The 18,498-nt window shown below is 39.2% G+C and overlaps 1 pseudogene; it reads right to left on the reverse strand.

Moving 5' to 3' along the window:
- The window catches only part of LOC132624126 (uncharacterized), a 56,599-nt pseudogene extending 47,799 nt beyond the window's left edge, over positions 1-8,800 (reverse strand).
- Positions 8,801-18,498: the final 9,698 nt, after the last annotated feature.

An 18,498-nucleotide genomic window follows, 5' to 3' on the forward strand; every position in this document is an offset into this window, starting at 1 on the left:
TGTTCCCGTTACTCCGTTCACCCCGGAGCGACGAAGATGTATCACGATCTTAATTCCATATACTGGTGGAATGTAATGAAGAAAAATATAGCGGAATTTGTAGCCCAATGTCCTAACTGTCAACAAGTGAAAATAGATCACCAAAAGTCGGGCGGATTGCTACAAGCTATAGAAATCCCAACTTGGAAGTGGGAAGTGATTAATATGGATTTCATTACAGGCTTACCCCGTACTCGACGTAAGTATGATTCGATATGGGTGATTCTGGATAGACTCACTAAATCAGCTCATTTCTTACCAGTCAGAACGACCTATGTGGCAGAAGACTATGCCAAGCTTTACCTTAAGGAGATAGTGAGACTCCATGGTGTTCCAGTATCTATCATCTCCGATAGAGGGACTCAGTTTACAGCTAAATTTTGTGAGTCTTTCCAAGAGGGTTTAGGGACCCGAGTTAGCCTTAGCACGGCATTTCATCCACAGACCGATGGACAAGCTGAACGTACTATTCAGACTCTTGAGGATATGTTGCGAGCATGTATGTTAGATTTTGGAGGAAATTGGGATGATCATTTGCCACTCATTGAATTTGCTTACAACAACAGTTATCATTCCAGTATTCAGATGGCACCGTATGAAGCTTTATATGGGCGAAAGTGTAGATCCCCAATCGGGTGGTTTCAAATCGGAGAAACTAAGTTAATAGGGCCAGACTTGGTCCAGCAAGCTATAGAGAAATTTAAGCTCATACAAGATCGGTTGTTAGCAGCCCAAAGTCGTCAAAAGTCCTATGCGGATAATCGTCGAAGGGACTTAGAGTTCGTAGTGAAAGATTGGGTGTTCTTGAAAGTGTCGCCGATGAAGGGCGTTATGAGATTTAGCAAAAAGGGAAAACTTAGTCCCCGGTATATTGGGCCATATGAGATTGTACGAAAGATAAGCAAAGTGGCCTATGAGTTAGATCTACCTCCCGAGTTGGAGTCAGTTCATCCAGTATTCCCCGTCTCGATGCTTCGAAAATGTGTCGGAGATCCTACGAGGATCGTCCCAGTAAATGATGTTCAAGTGACAGAAAAGTTGTCTTACGAAGAAATACCCATTGCCATATTAGATAGGCAAGTACGGAGGCTTAGAAACAAAGAAGTGGCCTCAGTTAAGGTTCTATGGAGAAGCCGTAAACGAGAGGAAATGACGTGGGAAGCGGAAGAAAGTATGTGATCCAAATACCCACATTTATTTCAGCCCTTGGAAGAGGTCCAAGATGAAACGTCAAGATCATAAGGTATGCCTGTTTTCCTTTTATGCTTTTAGGTCGTGTGTGGCCAAATTTTTATGCTATTATGTTGTGGCCCTGTGAGGCATCGATATTATGGGTTGTTGTGGCCGGATGGTAGTGCCATATTATAGGGGAAACTCTGGCAAAATTTTTATAGAATCCCCGAAGACTTTAACATTCGAGGACGAATGTTCTTAAGGGGGGAGAATGTTACACCTCGGAAATTTTTCCGCTGGTACGAAAGTGAATGAATATGAGTGCATGATGTCCATGAGCAAGAAACGACGTTTGATGACCTTAGGCGAGAATGCAAAGGTATCCGATGTGAAATGAGAAAGTTGGCTAAGTTAAGATGAGATATAAGGTGAGCAATGCATGTGCATGGACGTGGGTGATTAAAATGAGAAGTCTAAGAAATATGGGAAGTTGCAGATTTGCAACTGCCCAGTGGTCGTAAAGTGCTAGAACGGACCGTAAATTGGTATACGGTCCGTAAACTAGCAGGTCGTAAATTGGCATGCAAAACTTCAACTTTCTGCCAGTTGAGGAAATGGCTAAATACGACCTGGAGGACGGACCGTAAAGTGATTTACGGCCCGTAAACCATGGTCGTAAATCACCATGTTTGCAGCCTTAAGTTTATGGTTCTGAATATGGTTAAAGACGACCACGAAGGACGGTCCGTAAACTGGAATACGGACCGTAAACCCCCATGGACGACCACTGTGCACTTCAGTTCAGATTTTGCAAGTCATTAAATAAAGGGACCAACACTTGTTTTATTTCATTTCAACATTACACCACTTCTCTCTAAAACATATCTCTACATTTATTATCCAAGTTTTCAAGGATCATAAGTCATCAAAAACATAAAACAAAGTGAATCAAGAGTAAGAACATCATCAAAGGTCATCCAAGTCAAGAAATCCAAATGGAGAAAAACTAGGGTTTTTCTCAAAGTGGAGTATTATCAACTAAAGCTTGTTCCTACAACTTCTAAGGTAAGATTCATGATATTTATATGATGTTTAAGATATTGGAGAGTTGAAAAGCATGAATTGTAGAAAATATGGTCAACTAGGTCATGAATGATGAATAGTGACATTTTGAGGAATAGTTTGAATTGAATCACGAATGTTGTTGTGTTGTGATATGAATGTGTTATAAAAGGTATTAAAGATCATGAACTAGACACTTTAGACGGATGGACGAAGTTGGGTGTTATGACCTTGAATATGGATGAACTAGAAGCAAGTTGAGAAATCTAGATAATGTGGATAATGTGAATGACTAATGGCCATTGTTATGATATTAATGAAGGTAGAAACGCTAACATTGGAAGGGGACGTGCAAGCGTAGAATAGTCCGACGAAAAGGTATGTAAGGCTAATCCTTCTTTCATAAGGCATGGTTTCTTGGCCAAATCCCTAATTTCTCTATATGAGTATGTTGTTTCCAAATGATTGATATTCCGAGCTCATAAGCTCACGATCCTTGATATGTTCTACGATTGTACTACGCACCTCATACGACGAGTAAGCCCATGATATAGAAGTAACGATAGTGATGACGATAGTAACGATGATGATATTAATAATGATGATAAAGGTGCCTACGGGCTATTATACTTATATGTGCCTATGAAAGGCTATAATGAAACCCCGAGCTTATGACGCCGGGTAGAATATATGTATATGAATATGTATAAAGTATGTATACGATTACGAAATGCGCGCACACCTCTGCAGATGGTACGGATAACCCTGAAGCCTTTGTAGGGCCAGGTTTGAGTAACCTTGAGCCTTGGTTGGCCAAGTATGTATGAAACACCGATCCTATGAGGTCGGGTATGCTATGTATATGAAATGACTAAGTATATAATATGAATATGAATGTGATAAGACTATGTATGAGAATACGACTAAGGACATGTATACGAATATGAGCACGAGTATGGTACGAGTACTATTATGGAATATGGATGATGACGTAGGTGTACGAATACGTATGAAAAATGGGAAGCCCGTATGAAAGGCAAGTAAGTGTAATGATGATGGTGTTATTGTGTCCCCTCCTATGCTATTTCATATGTTGTTCCTTATGCTTATATATATATCGATGTTGATCATGCTTTACATACTCAGTACATTCTTCGTACTGACGTCCTTTTGTTTGTGGACGCTGCGTCATGCCCGTAGGTGCACAGGGAGACAGACTTGATCCATAGCTGCTTATCCAGAGATTACATAGCAGAACTCCATTTCTTCCGGAGTCATAGCTTTTGGGTATTCATTATTTTGTGTATATAAATATGGGCATAGCGGGGTCCTGTCCCGCTCATGTGATATGTTATACTCTTCTTAGAGGCTCGTAGTCACGTGTATGTGTTTGGATATGTCTGGCCTTGTCGGCCTATGTTTTGTATATCATTTTGTCGGCCACGTTGGCCCATGTACATTGATATGGCATAGATGCCTATGATGATATAAATGTGTTGTTGTTCAAATGGGACTAGTTGACGAATGAATGAAAATGCGTGTATAATTATGTGGCTCACCTAGATGTAAGCATAAGAGTAAGCTAAGAGGGTGCCCGGGTGGGCTAGCACCGGGTGCTCGTCGCGGCCCTGAGTCGCGTCGTGACAGAATTTAAGAAGGTTAAGTTGTTATTATGGGATTGTTGGTTGTTTTGTGATAGTTAAAGACTACGAGAGATGCTATCCATTTATTTTTAGAACCAAATTATCATTTGATTTACGTGATGTACTAGTGTGGGCTAAGATCATATATGTATCCCTTTGTTATAGGTTGGTGTACTAGTTACGAAGAGTTCGTTGTTGGATCATATTGGCGACACGAGGTATATTAAGGCTGCTCCTTCTTTTTTTGGCATGATTCCATATGTAGTAAGTGCATACCGAACCTTATGACTAGAGATTTGTCAAAGTAGATCTCGTTCTATTGTTGCATAGCTTCTGAGTGTTATGTTATTCCTTGGCCTCCAGATTATATTGTTTTAGTTCAGTTTTAGTTTGTCTGTTGCCTTATATACTCAGTACATTATTTCGTACTGACGTCCCTTTTGTCGGTGGCACTGCATTCATGCCTGCAGGTACAGATAGACTTCCCCAGTAAGCGGGACCAGACATCAGCTGATTGGTGAGCTCCACTTATCCGGAGTTGCCAGGTTTAGTTTTGTAGTCTTCTTGTGTTATAGATATAATGGATAGGCCGGGGTCCTGTCCCGACCATAATATAGTTGTGCTTTCCTTAGAGGCTTGTAGATGAGTCCTGTATGTTAGCCTTACTAGCCTTGTAGATGTCTACCTTGATATCGTTGGTTGTGTACATTCATAGCGGCCTCGTCCGCTTGCTCAGTATATATATGTCTTGGGTGTCTGCGCCCCATTTAGATTAGATAGCCAATGTGTGCCCTGTTTATATTAGATAGCCAGTCTTTATACATATTTAGAGTGTGGCCTTGTCGGCTAGTTGGTATTGTTTGTTTACAGGTAGGCCCTGTTGGCCTATGTTGGGGGTTATCCCTCCAGAGTTACAGGTTCATAATGGTTTGCTCGGGCTAAGTGTGGCACCGGGTGCCGACCACGCCTTTTCGAATTTGAGGCGTGACACCATGTGTCATGCCCGTGATCTTGGTGCCAAAGAAAGATGGAACGTGGCGTATGTGTGTTAATTGTCGAACAATCAACAAGATAACAGTAAAGTATCTCCACCCCATCCCTCGTCTTGCTTGATGTATTGAATCATTCATGCATATTCTCTAAGATAGATCTTAGAAACTGTTACCATCAAATTCGGATGAAACCTAGAGATGAGTCAAAAACGGCATTCAAGACCAAGTTTGGTCTATATGAATGATTCGTGATGCCTTTTGGTCTCACTAATGCTCCTAGTACCTCCATGCATTTAATGGATCATGTGATGAAACCTTTTATTAGCAAATTTGCGGTTGTTTGCTTTGATGATATCTTGGTGTATAGTAAAATCATGGATAAGCATGTTGATCATTTGAAATGGGTGTTTGAAGTTCTTAGACAAGAACAACTTTATGCTAATGTGGCTAAATGCTCTTTTGTGGTGATGAAGTTGTTTTCTTGGGGTTTGTGTGAGTTCAAGGGGTGTTGAGGTTGATGAATCCAAATAGACGCTATTAAGAATTGGACAACTCTTAAATCTATTGGTGATGTGAGAAGTTTTCATGGATTAGCTAGTTTCTATAGGTGGTTTGTTAAAGGATTTAGTACCATAGCAGTTCCCTTGACCGAGGTAATCCAGAAGGATAAGCCCTTTTCGTGGGGTGAGGAGCAAGAAAGGGTTTTTGAGACCTGGAAACAAATGCTTAGCTCCACACTGTTGTTGCAATTACCCGATTTGACAAAATCTTTGAAATTGAACGTGATGCTAGTAAAGTAGGTATTGGTGCAGTTTTGATGCAAGACCAAAAACCCATTGCCTTAGTGAAAAGCTTAAGGGTGCGACGTTGAATTAGTCCACCTATGATCTTGAATTATATGCTTTGATTAGAACTTTGGGTAATTGTCAACACTACTTATGGCCTAAAGTGTTTGTTATTAGGACCGACCATGAGTCCTTGAAACATCTTAAGGTCCAAGTTAAGTTGAACAAACGGCATGCCAAATGGGTTGAATCTTGAAACCTTTTCTTATGTAATCCAATACAAAAAAGGGAAGGACAGTGTAGTGGCAGATGACTTGTCTAGAAAACATGTTTTGATAAATACTTTGTCTTTCAAATTGATAGGTTTTGAAAGCTTGAAGACAATATTGTACCCTGAGGACCCCGTCTTTCCAAAACTCTTTCAAGATTGCAAAGAATGGGAAAGGAAAGATGGATTAGGGATAGGAATTCTACTCCCTATTCGAAATATAATGGTTTTTTGTTCAAGAACAAATGACTATGTGTGCCCATGAGCTCTTAGAGGGAACTATTTGTGATATAGGCACATGATAGGGGATTGATAGGACATTTTGGAATTGATAAAACCTTGGGAATTCTTGAGGAGCAATTTTATTGGCCTAATATGCATCGGGATGTTGCTAAAATTTGTGGTCAATGCGTTGAGTTTCGTGGTGCTAAGTCTAGGCTCTTTCCCCATGGTTTGTATACCCCTCGCCCCACCCCTCAAAGACCTTGGCTTGACATTTCTAAGAATTTTGTGTTGGGCTTGCAAGGAATAAAAGGGGAAAGATAGCATTTTTGTTGTAGTTGACCGCTTTTCAAAAATGGCTCACTTTATTGCATGTCATAAGATTGATGAAGAATCTCATGTTGCATCTTTGTTTGTTGAGAACGTGGTCAAATTGCATGGTATTCCCAAAACCATAGTGAGTGGTCGGGACTCTAAGCTGCTTAGCCACTTTTGAAAGGAATTGTGGGGACGACTTGGGACTAGATTGTTGTTTTCTGTGTCTTGTCACCCACAAACCGGTGGCCAAACCGAGGTTGTGAATAGGACTTTAGGTTCTATGCTTAGGGACATGGTTAAGGGAAAACTATCATCTTGGGAAGATCATTTGTCTTTAGTTTAATTTGCATATAATAGAGTCATTCATAGTACTATTGGCATGTCTCCATTTAAGGTTGTTTATGGGTTTAACACACTAGCCCTTCTAGATCTCACCCTTTTGTCTCAAGATGTTGTTTTGAGTTTAGATGGAAACAAAAGGGCCGAGGCCATAAAGAAGTTGCTTGAGAAGGTGAGGCTTCACCTTAAGAAGAAGAATCAAGAGACAGCTACAACGGAAAATAATGTCCGCAAGAGAGTTGTACTTGAACCGGTCGATTGGGTTTGGATACATTTTCGCAAGAAAGGGTTTCCCAACAAAAGGAAGACCAAGTTGATGCCTAGAGGAGATGGTCCATTTGAGGTGCTTGAGCGACTCAATGACAATGCATACAAGATTGACCTTCCTCTGGAATATCAAGTTCATAACACCTTTAATGTGTGTGATCTCTCACCTATGGACGTGGATGATGGTGACCCCTTAATTTTGAGGAAAAATTCTTTTCAAGATGGGGAGAATGATACAACCCAAGTTGCATCAAGGCCTTTTACAAGGAGCCAAGCTCGTGAGCTTCAAGAATTGCAAGGGTTGTTGATGAAGAGGGACGTACTTGAGTACACTTTAGAGCTGTTCCGGGGATTCCAAGTGTTAATGATTCCATGGGAGGACGAAATGGAGAAGAGTGGCGAAGAGGGATATGCATGCAAAGAGGCTAATACTTAAATGCAAGCCTTTTCAAGTTTCATTTTGAAGGAAGACCAACCAAACAAGGCCCTTACTTCATTAAGGGTATAATTATAATAGCTAGCATGTCTTCCTTATTTCCCTAGTATAAGTAGTAGACTTAAACATTTAACCACTTAGAATTTTATGAATATTGATGATATTATATACATTGAGTGTTGAGAGCTTGTGTAAACCTTTGATTGAGAACCTTGTTGAGGGGATTGGTTGCTTGAGAGCTTAAATTCCCTTGAGGTAATCCTAAGAAAATAGATGCTTGGTTGTATGCAATTTGGAGGTCATAGCGAATCTAGAGCTTTGGTTGCCAAATTGTGTCTTCCATTGTGTCAGTCTATCTATCCCTTTTATTTCCTTGTCATTTTCTTTTCTTTTCATTTCTATTATTGCATCAACCCAGACCCACAAGCTCTCTCCACTTGCCCCTTCCAATTCTTGTGTGTCAAGTCAAATGGCAAAGACGGCTTCTTTTTCTTGAAAAATTAGTTACCAAGAAGCTTAGGACGCAAATGAACAATCCTTCTGTCAACCAAGAAAAGATCATATGAATCACAAAGCTTTCTTTTTCCTTCAAACGGTTTGTAGTTTGTCTTGAGCTTGGAAACCTTGATCACTTTGGTGATGGTGGGTATTATGTATTGGGATTTGATGATCTTCTTGGCGGCATCTGAAATGAGTTTTGAATCAGGTATCAAGGTCTACTACTGTACTGTGAGCTAATAAGTCCACTACTCATTGATCATGTAAAAGTCCCATTTAAATCTTCGAATTGAAAAGGTCACAATTTTTTTTTTGGGAAAACCACACAAAATGTCTGCTTTAGATAAATTATTTACACGGAACTTCCCCTTCACAAACTAATTTGGGGCATTTAGCTAGAGGTGACTCTTAAGTCTTTTTATTGAGAGAAGGTGACTCAAGTTTTAATTATTGAGTGGAGGTGGCATTTTTTGATTAGTGATTAAGAGGTTTTGACCTTGCCCAAAAGTTTTTAGTTTGACACTTTGACCCTTAACTTTATTTTTAACACTTTGCCTTCAAGTTTTATTTTTAACACTTTGACCCAATCAATATAAACCCTAAAATACCAAAATGGGTCCCAAAAAAAAGGGCGCCAATAGCTGCACCCATTTTTGCTCTTTTCCCTCCTCTGTTCTTCTTCTCCTTCCTCCATTCGTTCTTCCTCCTTCTTCTTCTTCTTCTTCTTCTTTTCCATCCGTCTGTTTTTCTCCCTCCATTCTTCTTCATCATCTTCCATTGCTGCTTCCCCTGCTTCTTCTTCATCCATTGCTGTTCCATTTTGAAGAATCTACTCAACAAAAGAAAAAACTAAACCACCAAATTTGCAATTTTTTTGGTTGGATTTCGTTAGTGTCTACATGGGCATTACTTCATAAGTATTGCTGCTTCCCCTGCTTCTTCTTCTTCCATTGGTGCGGCATTTTGAAGAATTTGCTCAACAAAGAAAAAAAACGAAACCAGCAGATTTTGCAATTTTTTGGCTGGGCATTACTTCAGAAGTAATTTCCGCTCATTTGGTAAGTAAAATATTGTTGTTTTGTTTCAATTGTTTATGTGGGTTTTGCTGCTGATTTTCCAACAATTTACAGTAGCAATTGTACTTGTTGCAACAAGTGCTAAAGCTGTTGTATAAGAGCTTCTAAATTTTTGTAACAACTGTTGTAGTTTCTGCAGAAGCTGCTGTAGTTTATGCAACAGCTATTGTAGTTGCTGCCACAATTACAACAGATTATGTAGTTGTTGCAACTTCTATACTAATTGTTGTTAAATACGTAGTATGAATAAGTTACAACAGATTTGTGAGTTGTTGCAAGTAGTGTACTACCTGTTGCAACAAGTATCTTATTTATTGCAACAACTCACTGATCCGTCGGATTTAGCTTCAGTCCAACAGAACCCAAAAACTGGACCCAAAAAAAAAGTTGTAGCTGACTCCAACATATTAGTTAGTTGCTGCAACAAGTGTATTACTTGTTGCAACAAGTAATTTACTTGTTGCAACAACTCACTAATCTGTTGGACATCTTCAACTGTCTTTGGATTAAACAGAACTCAAAAAACTGAAGCTGACTCCAACAGATTAGTTAGTTGGTGCAACAAGGATAGTACTTGTTGCAACAGGTAAACCACTTGTTGCAACACCTGATTCATCTGTTCCAACAAGTCATTAAGTTATTGTATTTTGTTACTATACAGTCATGACCTTTTTTTAAAAAAACAAAATATATTCAGGTAGCATTAATGGGGGACTCAATAACAATAGGTGTTGATTTCCATGGCGAATGGATCGAGAAGAACAATCGATATATTTGGCGATGGAAGGGTAGTCACATGTTAGAGACGATAGCGATGAGTGTCCAAAGAGATGTTGTGTTTGATGATTTTGTGAACTTAATCATCACCTATTGTGAATTAACTTGTGAACCGAAAGATCTTGCCATCACTTACATGCATAGCTCTTTTGAAAATCAGAGGGTCTTGCCTTTTAAGATAACCGATCAGGATCGCTTGCTTACTTATTTGAATGATGTAGCTAGGCCCATTTTAAGGGTATACGTGGTTGGAAGCCCGGTAGAGAACCATAATTTAGGTCAAGACCAACAAGATGTGTTAAATGATAAATTGGATGTGATAGATATGGATATGGATATTCCAGATAATGGAAGTGGGGGTGAGCCGATTCCTACACCCGAAGTTGCGAGCAATACACCGTGTTCTACACAATCTTCACAGTGCAGCCATGTTCAAGATGATGAAACAGGTTTTATAAAGGAATGTCATTCAAGAACAAGGAACAACTAGCAACTATGTTGAAACTTGCTTGCGTGAAGAAAGATTTTACACTCAAGAAGGTGATTAATTCGCGCACTGTGTATTGCTTTAGATGTGTACATCCGGAGTGCAAGTGGTGGCTGAGGGCTATGAAGCTTTTAAGTTCTGATAGATTTTGTATTACAACCTAGGTAAAGTATCACACATGTGGTTCTGAGCATATTACTAGCCATAATCCACACGCCACAGCGAAAGTCATTGGTGAATACTTCAAAACTAGGTTTCCCGACGGTAAAGGCCCATCTACAAAAGATATGAGCCAATCATTCCACACAGAATTGGGTTGTAAGGTAAGTTATTGGAAGGTCTGGAAGGGCATGGAGATTGCAAAATCTTTGACAAGGGGGACACATGAGCACGGGTATGCAGTGCTTGATGCGTATCGTTATATGCTTCGTTCCGAAAATCCAGGAAGCAAGACGGCATTGAAGGTTGATGCTAATGGGAAGTTCAAGTATTATTTTGTAGCCTACAAGGCTTGGATGCTTGGTTTTGCGCAAATGAGAAAAGTCATAGCTGTCGATGGGACATTCTTGAAGAGCAAGTACGAAGGAGTGTTATTGTCAGCCGTGGCGCAAGATGCGGAGAATCATGTTTTTCCTGTGGCATTTTGTGTAGTGGACAAGGAGTGTGATGCATCATACAAATATTTTTTTGAACAAATGAGAAGCTTTGTAGATGATACCAAAGAGTTGTGCATAATTTCTGACAGGCATCCAAGTATCAAAAAGGCAGTTTCAATTGTCTTCCCTTTATCTCATTATGGTTGTTGCATGAAGCACCTTGGGGAAAATCTCTGAACCACCTTTCACAATACGAAGGTCATATCTCAGTTTTATAAAGCAGCAAAATCGTACAATATAGATGAGTTCAATGACCATTTCAATCAAATCAGAGATACCGTCCCTGGGGCCGCCGAACATCTTGAACGTGTTGGATTCCACAGATGGAGCAGGGTATTCTTCCCCAGAAATATGTATTCATACATTACCTTTCCAACAAATAATACATCTGTTGGAACAACTAACTAACTTGTTGTAACAGGTAAGTTAGTTGTTCCAACAACTAAGTTAGTTGTTGCATTTTGTTATGACATAGAGACAATAACTGAAGCTCTCTCCAACAAGTAACACATCTGTTGGAACAACTAACTCACTTGTTGCAACAAGTGATTAAGTTGTTCCAACAACTCACTTAGTTGTTGCATTTTGTTATGACACAGAGACAATAACTGAAGCTCTCTCCAACAAGTAACACATCTGTTGGAACAACTAACTCACTTGTTGCAACAGGTGATTTAGTTGTTCCAACAACTCACGTAGTTGTTGCATTTTGTTATGACACAGAGACGATAACTGAAGCTCTCTCCAACAAGTAACACATCTGTTGGAACAACTAACTCACTTGTTGCCACAGGTAAGTTAGTTATTCCAACAACTCACTTAGTTGTTGCATTTTGTTATGGCACAGAGACAATAACTGAAGTTCTCTCCAACAAGTAACACATCTGTTGGAACAACTAACTCACTTGTTGCAACAGGTGATTAAGTTGTTCCAACAACTCACTTAGTTGTTGCATGTTTTTATGACACAGAGACAATAACTGAAGCTCTCTCTAACAAGTAACACATCTGTTGGAAAAACTACCTCACTTGTTCCAACAGGTGAGTTACTTGTTCCAACAACCCACTTAGTTGTTGCATCTTGGTATGACACAGAGACCATAACTGAAGATCTTTATTTTCACAGGTATAATCTTATGACGTCAAACATTGCTGAGTCGGTGAATTCAATGTTCAATGTTGAAAGAGAGTTTCCCATTACTGCTTTATTTGATGCCATAAACAGGAGATTTGCAGAAAAATTTCATGAGAGACGTATGGAGTTCATCGACTCACCAAACATCTTTGTTCCTTTAGTTGAAATTTTTTTTTCAAAATTTGTCAACTTGGGGAACAAGTTGTTAGCCCATCAAATAGCCAACTACAAGTTCAGCGTCATCGGTCACGGTGCAGTTGCGACAGTCGATCTACAAAGTTGATCTTGTACTTGTAGAGTTTTTGACCTGGACAAAATACCTTGTCCACATGCAATGGCAGCGCTTCGTGTCCAATATGGTGACGACTTTGGAAGACGGATTTATGACTACTCATCTCCATATTATAAGGTGGAGAATTACATAATTGCATATTGTGAGGAAATTTGTCCTGTGCCTTCTGAAGAATATTGGGAAGTTCTTTTGGAGATTTTAGAGAGAGAGATACCTCCTCCATATGTTAATCCAAGAAAACCCGGAAGAAGGCGGACAAAGAGGAGGCGCGGAATCGGGGAATCATTTCCAACGAGGAAAAACAAATGCTCCTTATGCAAAACAGCTGGCCACAAAAAAACAACATGTCCAAGCCTAAATGCTCCATAGTTGTAAATTGTATTATGCTTTAACAATAGTTATCTGTTGGAACTTTATGACATTGTAATGTTATTGTTTCTTAGCATGGTAATTTATGTTTAACTTCCAGCAAGCAATAAATCTGTTGCAACAACCAAGTTATATGTTGGTGTTTTTTCAACGAAGTTATGTGTTACAACTTGTGTTTTATCCAACACGAGTAAGGATTTGCTCAACAACTTAATCACTCAAAAGAAACAGATATTACAATTGTTGCAACATATTCTACATATGTTGCAACAGATATTGTATTTGTTGCAACAAATACTGTACTTGCTGCAACGGATACTATAGTCGCTGCAACAGATACTATAGTTGTTGCAACATATATTCTACTTGCTGCAACATATGTTGTACTTGCTGCAACAGGTACTGTACTTGCTGCAACGGATACTATAGCCGCTCCAACAGATACTATAGTTGTTGCAGCAGATTACTCACATGCTGCAGCAGATACTATACTTGCTGCAGCAGATTACTCACATGCTGCAGCAGATACTATACTTGCTGCAGCAGATACTACTTGGTTCACCCATATTTAGTGATCAACTACTCGATTCACCCATATTTAGTAATAAACAAAGAAATCAACCATATTTAGTGATAAATAATGGAATACTTAATCAATTTGATGTATTTTTAGTCAGCGAAGAGGATCTCCTAAGCCAGCATGCACTAAATCGAGTGATCATTAGAGCGAATTGATGTGAACTACTTGATTCACCCATATTTAGTGATAAACAAAGGAAATCAACCATATTTAGTGATAAACAATGGAATACTTAATCAATTTGATGTATTTTTAGTCAGCGAAGAGGATCTCCTAAGCCAGCATGCACTAAATCGAGTGATCATTAGAGAGAATTGATGTGAACTACTCGATTCACCCATATTTAGTGATAAACAAAGGAAATCAACCATATTTACTGATAAACAATGGAATACTTAATCAATTTGATGTATTTTTAGTCAGCGAAGAGGATCTCCTAAGCCAGCATGTACGAAATCGAGTGATCATTAGAGAGAATTGATGTGAACTACTCGATTCACCCATATTTAGTGATAAACAAAGGAAATCAACCATATTTAGTGATAAATAATGGAATACTTAATCAATTTGATGTATTTTTAGTCAGTGAAGAGGATCTCCTAAGCCAACATGCACTAAATCGAGTGATCATTAGAGAGAATTGATGTGAACTACTCGATTCACCCATATTTAGTGATAAACAAAGGAAATCAACCATATTTAGTGATAAACAATGGAATACTTAATGAATTTTCAAGTGCATTGTTGTAACAACTAAGTAAATTGTTGCAACAGAAGATTCATATGTTCCAACAGATTCTTTACTTTTTGCAATATCTTCAGCAACTGCTGGATTATTTGCAACAGAAGATCCATATGTTCCAACAGATGCCTTACTTGTTGCAACAACTAAGTAAATTGTTGCAACAGAAGATCCATATGTTCCAACAGATTCCTTACTTGTTGCAACAACTAAGTAAATTGTTGCAACAGAAGATCCATATGTTCCAACAGATTCCTTACTTGTTGCAACAACTTAGGTAAGTTAGTTGTTCCAACAACTCACTTAGTTGTTGCATTTTGTTATGACACAGAGACAATAACTGAAGCTCTCTCCAACAAGTAACACATCTGTTGGAACAACTAACTCACTTGTTGCAACAGGTGATTTAGTTGTTCCAACAACTCACTTAGTTGTTGCATTTTGTTATGACACAGAGACGATAACTGAAGCTCTCTCTAACAAGTAACACATCTGTTGGAACAACTACCTCACTTGTTTCAACAACTACGTAAATTGTTGCAACAGAAGATCCATATGTTCCAACAGATTCCTTACTTGTTGCAACAACTTAGGTGTTTGTTCCAACATATCTGTCACTTGCGTAAAACTACTGAAACAACTTAAACAATATATAAGGGTACTGAGCATATAATACATATTTAACAAATTTACATAATGTGTTCATCCACCATAATTCAAATGCAAGCAAAATATGAGAGAAATTGTTTAATGCAAACATAGTTTAAGAGAAATTGTTTGTCCCCACATTAGGGCTCCAACACCTTATCAATAACTCCACAAGCCCACCTCCATTGCATCCTCTCCACAGTATTGTCACTCAATAAGGTATCGGGCTTGGTCATATTCATGCGGGTAAGCAAAGCTTCAACAAAAGCAAGTGACCAGGAAGCACATGCCTTATTGGTCTCATTGCGGGGGATATCCTTCTTCCGAACAAAATTCCATGATTCATTTAGCAACTTTTCAGGTAAGTGTGAGAACATGCCACTCTGCTTTAGCAACTTGGGGAACAAATCCATTAACGGCTGCATGTGGCAGAAGAAATCACCGTCGTCATTACATGGAATGTTGCAATCATAAACATTTATGATACCCTCCTCAATGATGATCTCAACAGTGACAAAATGGTTGTCATTAATATTCATGACAGCTATGATCCTTTTGGTACCAATCCACTCGCAGCCACCTGGGTAGGGCACACTACCTCTGGGAAAAGCGAGACCACCATCGTCCCACCTAAAGAGAGCAAGTCTTTGATCATAGGGCACGGCACCCACATTTGTAGACTCATCGGACAATCCTAAGTACCTGTTGCGACAGTGATGGTAGAAGTTGAGGTCCATGATTCTATCAGAGGAATCATAGTACTCAGGGAAATTGAGCTGCCTCATACGCATCAGCAACAAGATTTCATCTACATACTGCAGTAAAAGTATCAAAACAGTCAGCCACTTGCTGCAACAGGTAGTTAGAGTTGTTGGAACAACTAGTGAACTTGCTGCAACAGGTTGTTAACTTGTTGGAACAACTAGTTAACTTGTTGCAATAAGTTAGTAACTTGTTGTAACAACTAGTTAACTTGTTGCAACAAGTTCATCGAATTACATGACTTGTTCAAACAGCATACTGAATTATATACATATATATGAGTGTTGAAACTTACCCAATCCTCCCACCATTCGTGCATGTTTGTCATAACCTTGAAGTCTTCGGCCCCAAATTCATGCATTGAGTACAGTGCTCTCCCACCTTTTTTGGATTTGATCAAGGTTTCAAGCTTCTTCTTTTTTTGGGGGTTTACACGCTTGAAAATATCAATTTTGTTCAGCACTTGTGGCACAACTTCAACAGGAGGAGTAGCAATAGACTTCTGTGGAGTACTTGTTTTCCTTGCTCTACAATCAGCAGGTGCCTTGGAAATTGTTTGTGTCCTCTTGCGAATCCCAATAGGAGTATAGGGTGAGCTGAGCTTTTTGGATGGCTGGACACCCCTCTTGGACATCAAACTCTTTATAGCTGAATTCGTATCTTTTTGTGCCTGAAGCAACTCTTCAACCTTGTTTATCAAACCTTCCATTTTCAGCCTGCAAGTACTGCATTCATAAGCACAAGAATACACCTTGGAGGAACTGGCACCAACTGAAGAATATCTACCCAACCTATAAGGGATATCTATGGTCTGCCCACCACCACCACTTTGGGGAGTATATCCACCAACTCCATCACCACCACCATCATCATCTCTTCTTTTATCAGCAAGACCTTCCACCGCTTGTCTTGCAACATCAACAACAGTATTCATATCAACAACATCACCAACACCATCACCATCACCACCACCAACTCCATCACCACCACCATCAACAACACCAGCCCTTATGATGGTTGTGGCTCCAGCTAATTCTTCTTTTATCTGATCAATCAATTCATCATGCACAGATTCCCTATGCCCTAAACTAACAAGGCATGGCATCTGCACCTCTCTTTTTGTCGGGATAAGCCTTGGATGTACAACCTACAACAAACAAACAGATATATTCAACCAATAAATGTGTAATCTGTTGGAACAACCCCCACATATGTTTCAACAACCTCCTAGGTTGTTGCAGCATATTCTTTAGCTGTTGGAAAAAACCAAAACAGCTGTTGCAGCTTCCTCTGCAACTGTTCTGATATTTTCCAACAGATTGTGAACCTGTTGCAACAACTGATAAAGTTGTTCCAACATCTTAGGAGTTGTTGCAACATATTCACTATCTGTTGGAAAATATCAGAACAGTTGCTGCAACTTCCTCAGCAACTGTTTTGATTTTTCCAACATATTCTGAGGTTGTTGCAGTAGATAAATGTATCTGTTACAACAAGTAGTTACTTGTTATAAAACTATTCAGGGAAATTTTCCAACAGATTCTGACTTACTGCTTCCTTGGGGGGGTTAAAAGGATCAAGACTCATTTTTTTGTTGCTGTTTTTGGTAGTCAACCATCTGAGGATCCTTGGAAAACAAACTTCTTCTAAGTAGTCCCTAACTTGACTCCGTAGGTGAGGAATGGCTTCAAATGCCCAAGCCTAGAAAAAATTATGCCACCAAAAATCAGAATAATCAATGAAGGAAAAGAATTAAAAAGATTTAACATTGAAGAAAGAAAGTTTACCATGAAGGCCCAAGGGAAGCCATAGATGTTGGAAGTCTTCACATTAGGGTTCAAAGCTTTGCACAAATATTCAACAGTCAACTTAAAACTTTTATGACCCCATGGATAGTTATTGAATGCCTCATGATCCTCCGACAGTTTAATCAAACCAAGTTCTATATTATTCTTTACATCCCTTGCCCAAAGAATAGAATTCACAAACCAAACTAAGCACAATGACTCCTTGTGCTTTCTTGACATAGTTTCTGACTTCAAGTCTGCTAGCAAATCCGCTGCCTTGTAGCTCTTTCCACAAACATCCACTAAATCCAAATCATCATCAACCTTGGCTTTGCCTTTCTTGCCTTTCTTGGCTGCCTTGGATGACTTGGGTGTCTTGGATCCCTTGGATGACTTGGGTGTCATGGCTCCCTTCTTTAATGTAACTATAGGAAGAGGCTGAGAAGGATCATGACACCTCAGTCCGGTGATTATGGAAAACTCCTTGATGCCAAAACAAACTGGCATGCCGCAGTAGTTTATCCATATCTCATCAGTTTTGCTGCAAATAATTCTTCGTTTGAGAAGACCATACACAATGGTCATTTGAAACCTTGCATTGTTGTCCTCAGGCAAATCTAGATACATGCCAAAACATGTGGCCCTGAAGAAATCCTCCAAGTCCTCCTCCTGAAGTATCTTCCTAAAGTGATCAAAGGGCTTGCCCATGACTGATTTTACAACAAGATCACCATTCAAATCACCTAGTTTATCCATCGGCATCTGCACAAGGAACTTCTCAAAAATGAAAGTTTTGACAACTTCATCAGTGGAAGGTCTGTCAATATCAGTCCCAATAGAAGAATCAACAGCCCCGGTCGCCGACCTTTCAAAAGATGCAATTTTATCCTCTTCATTGTCATCATTATTTACATCATCTTCTTCTTCTTCTTCTTCTTCTTCTTCTTCTTCTTCTTCATTTTCAGCATTGTTTTCTTCTTCTTCTTTATCATCATCATCTTCTTCTTCTTCTTCTTCTTCTTCTTCTTCTTCTTCTTCTTCTTCTTTTTCTTCTTCTTCTTTTTCATCAGCTTCTTTTTCTTCAGCTTCTTTATTTTCTTCTTGTTCTTCTTCTCTATTTTGTTCTTGTTCTTCTTCTTTATCTT

This window comes from Lycium barbarum, chromosome 12 (assembly GCF_019175385.1).
Source record: "Lycium barbarum isolate Lr01 chromosome 12, ASM1917538v2, whole genome shotgun sequence".
NCBI classification, from domain to species: Eukaryota; Viridiplantae; Streptophyta; class Magnoliopsida; order Solanales; family Solanaceae; genus Lycium; species Lycium barbarum.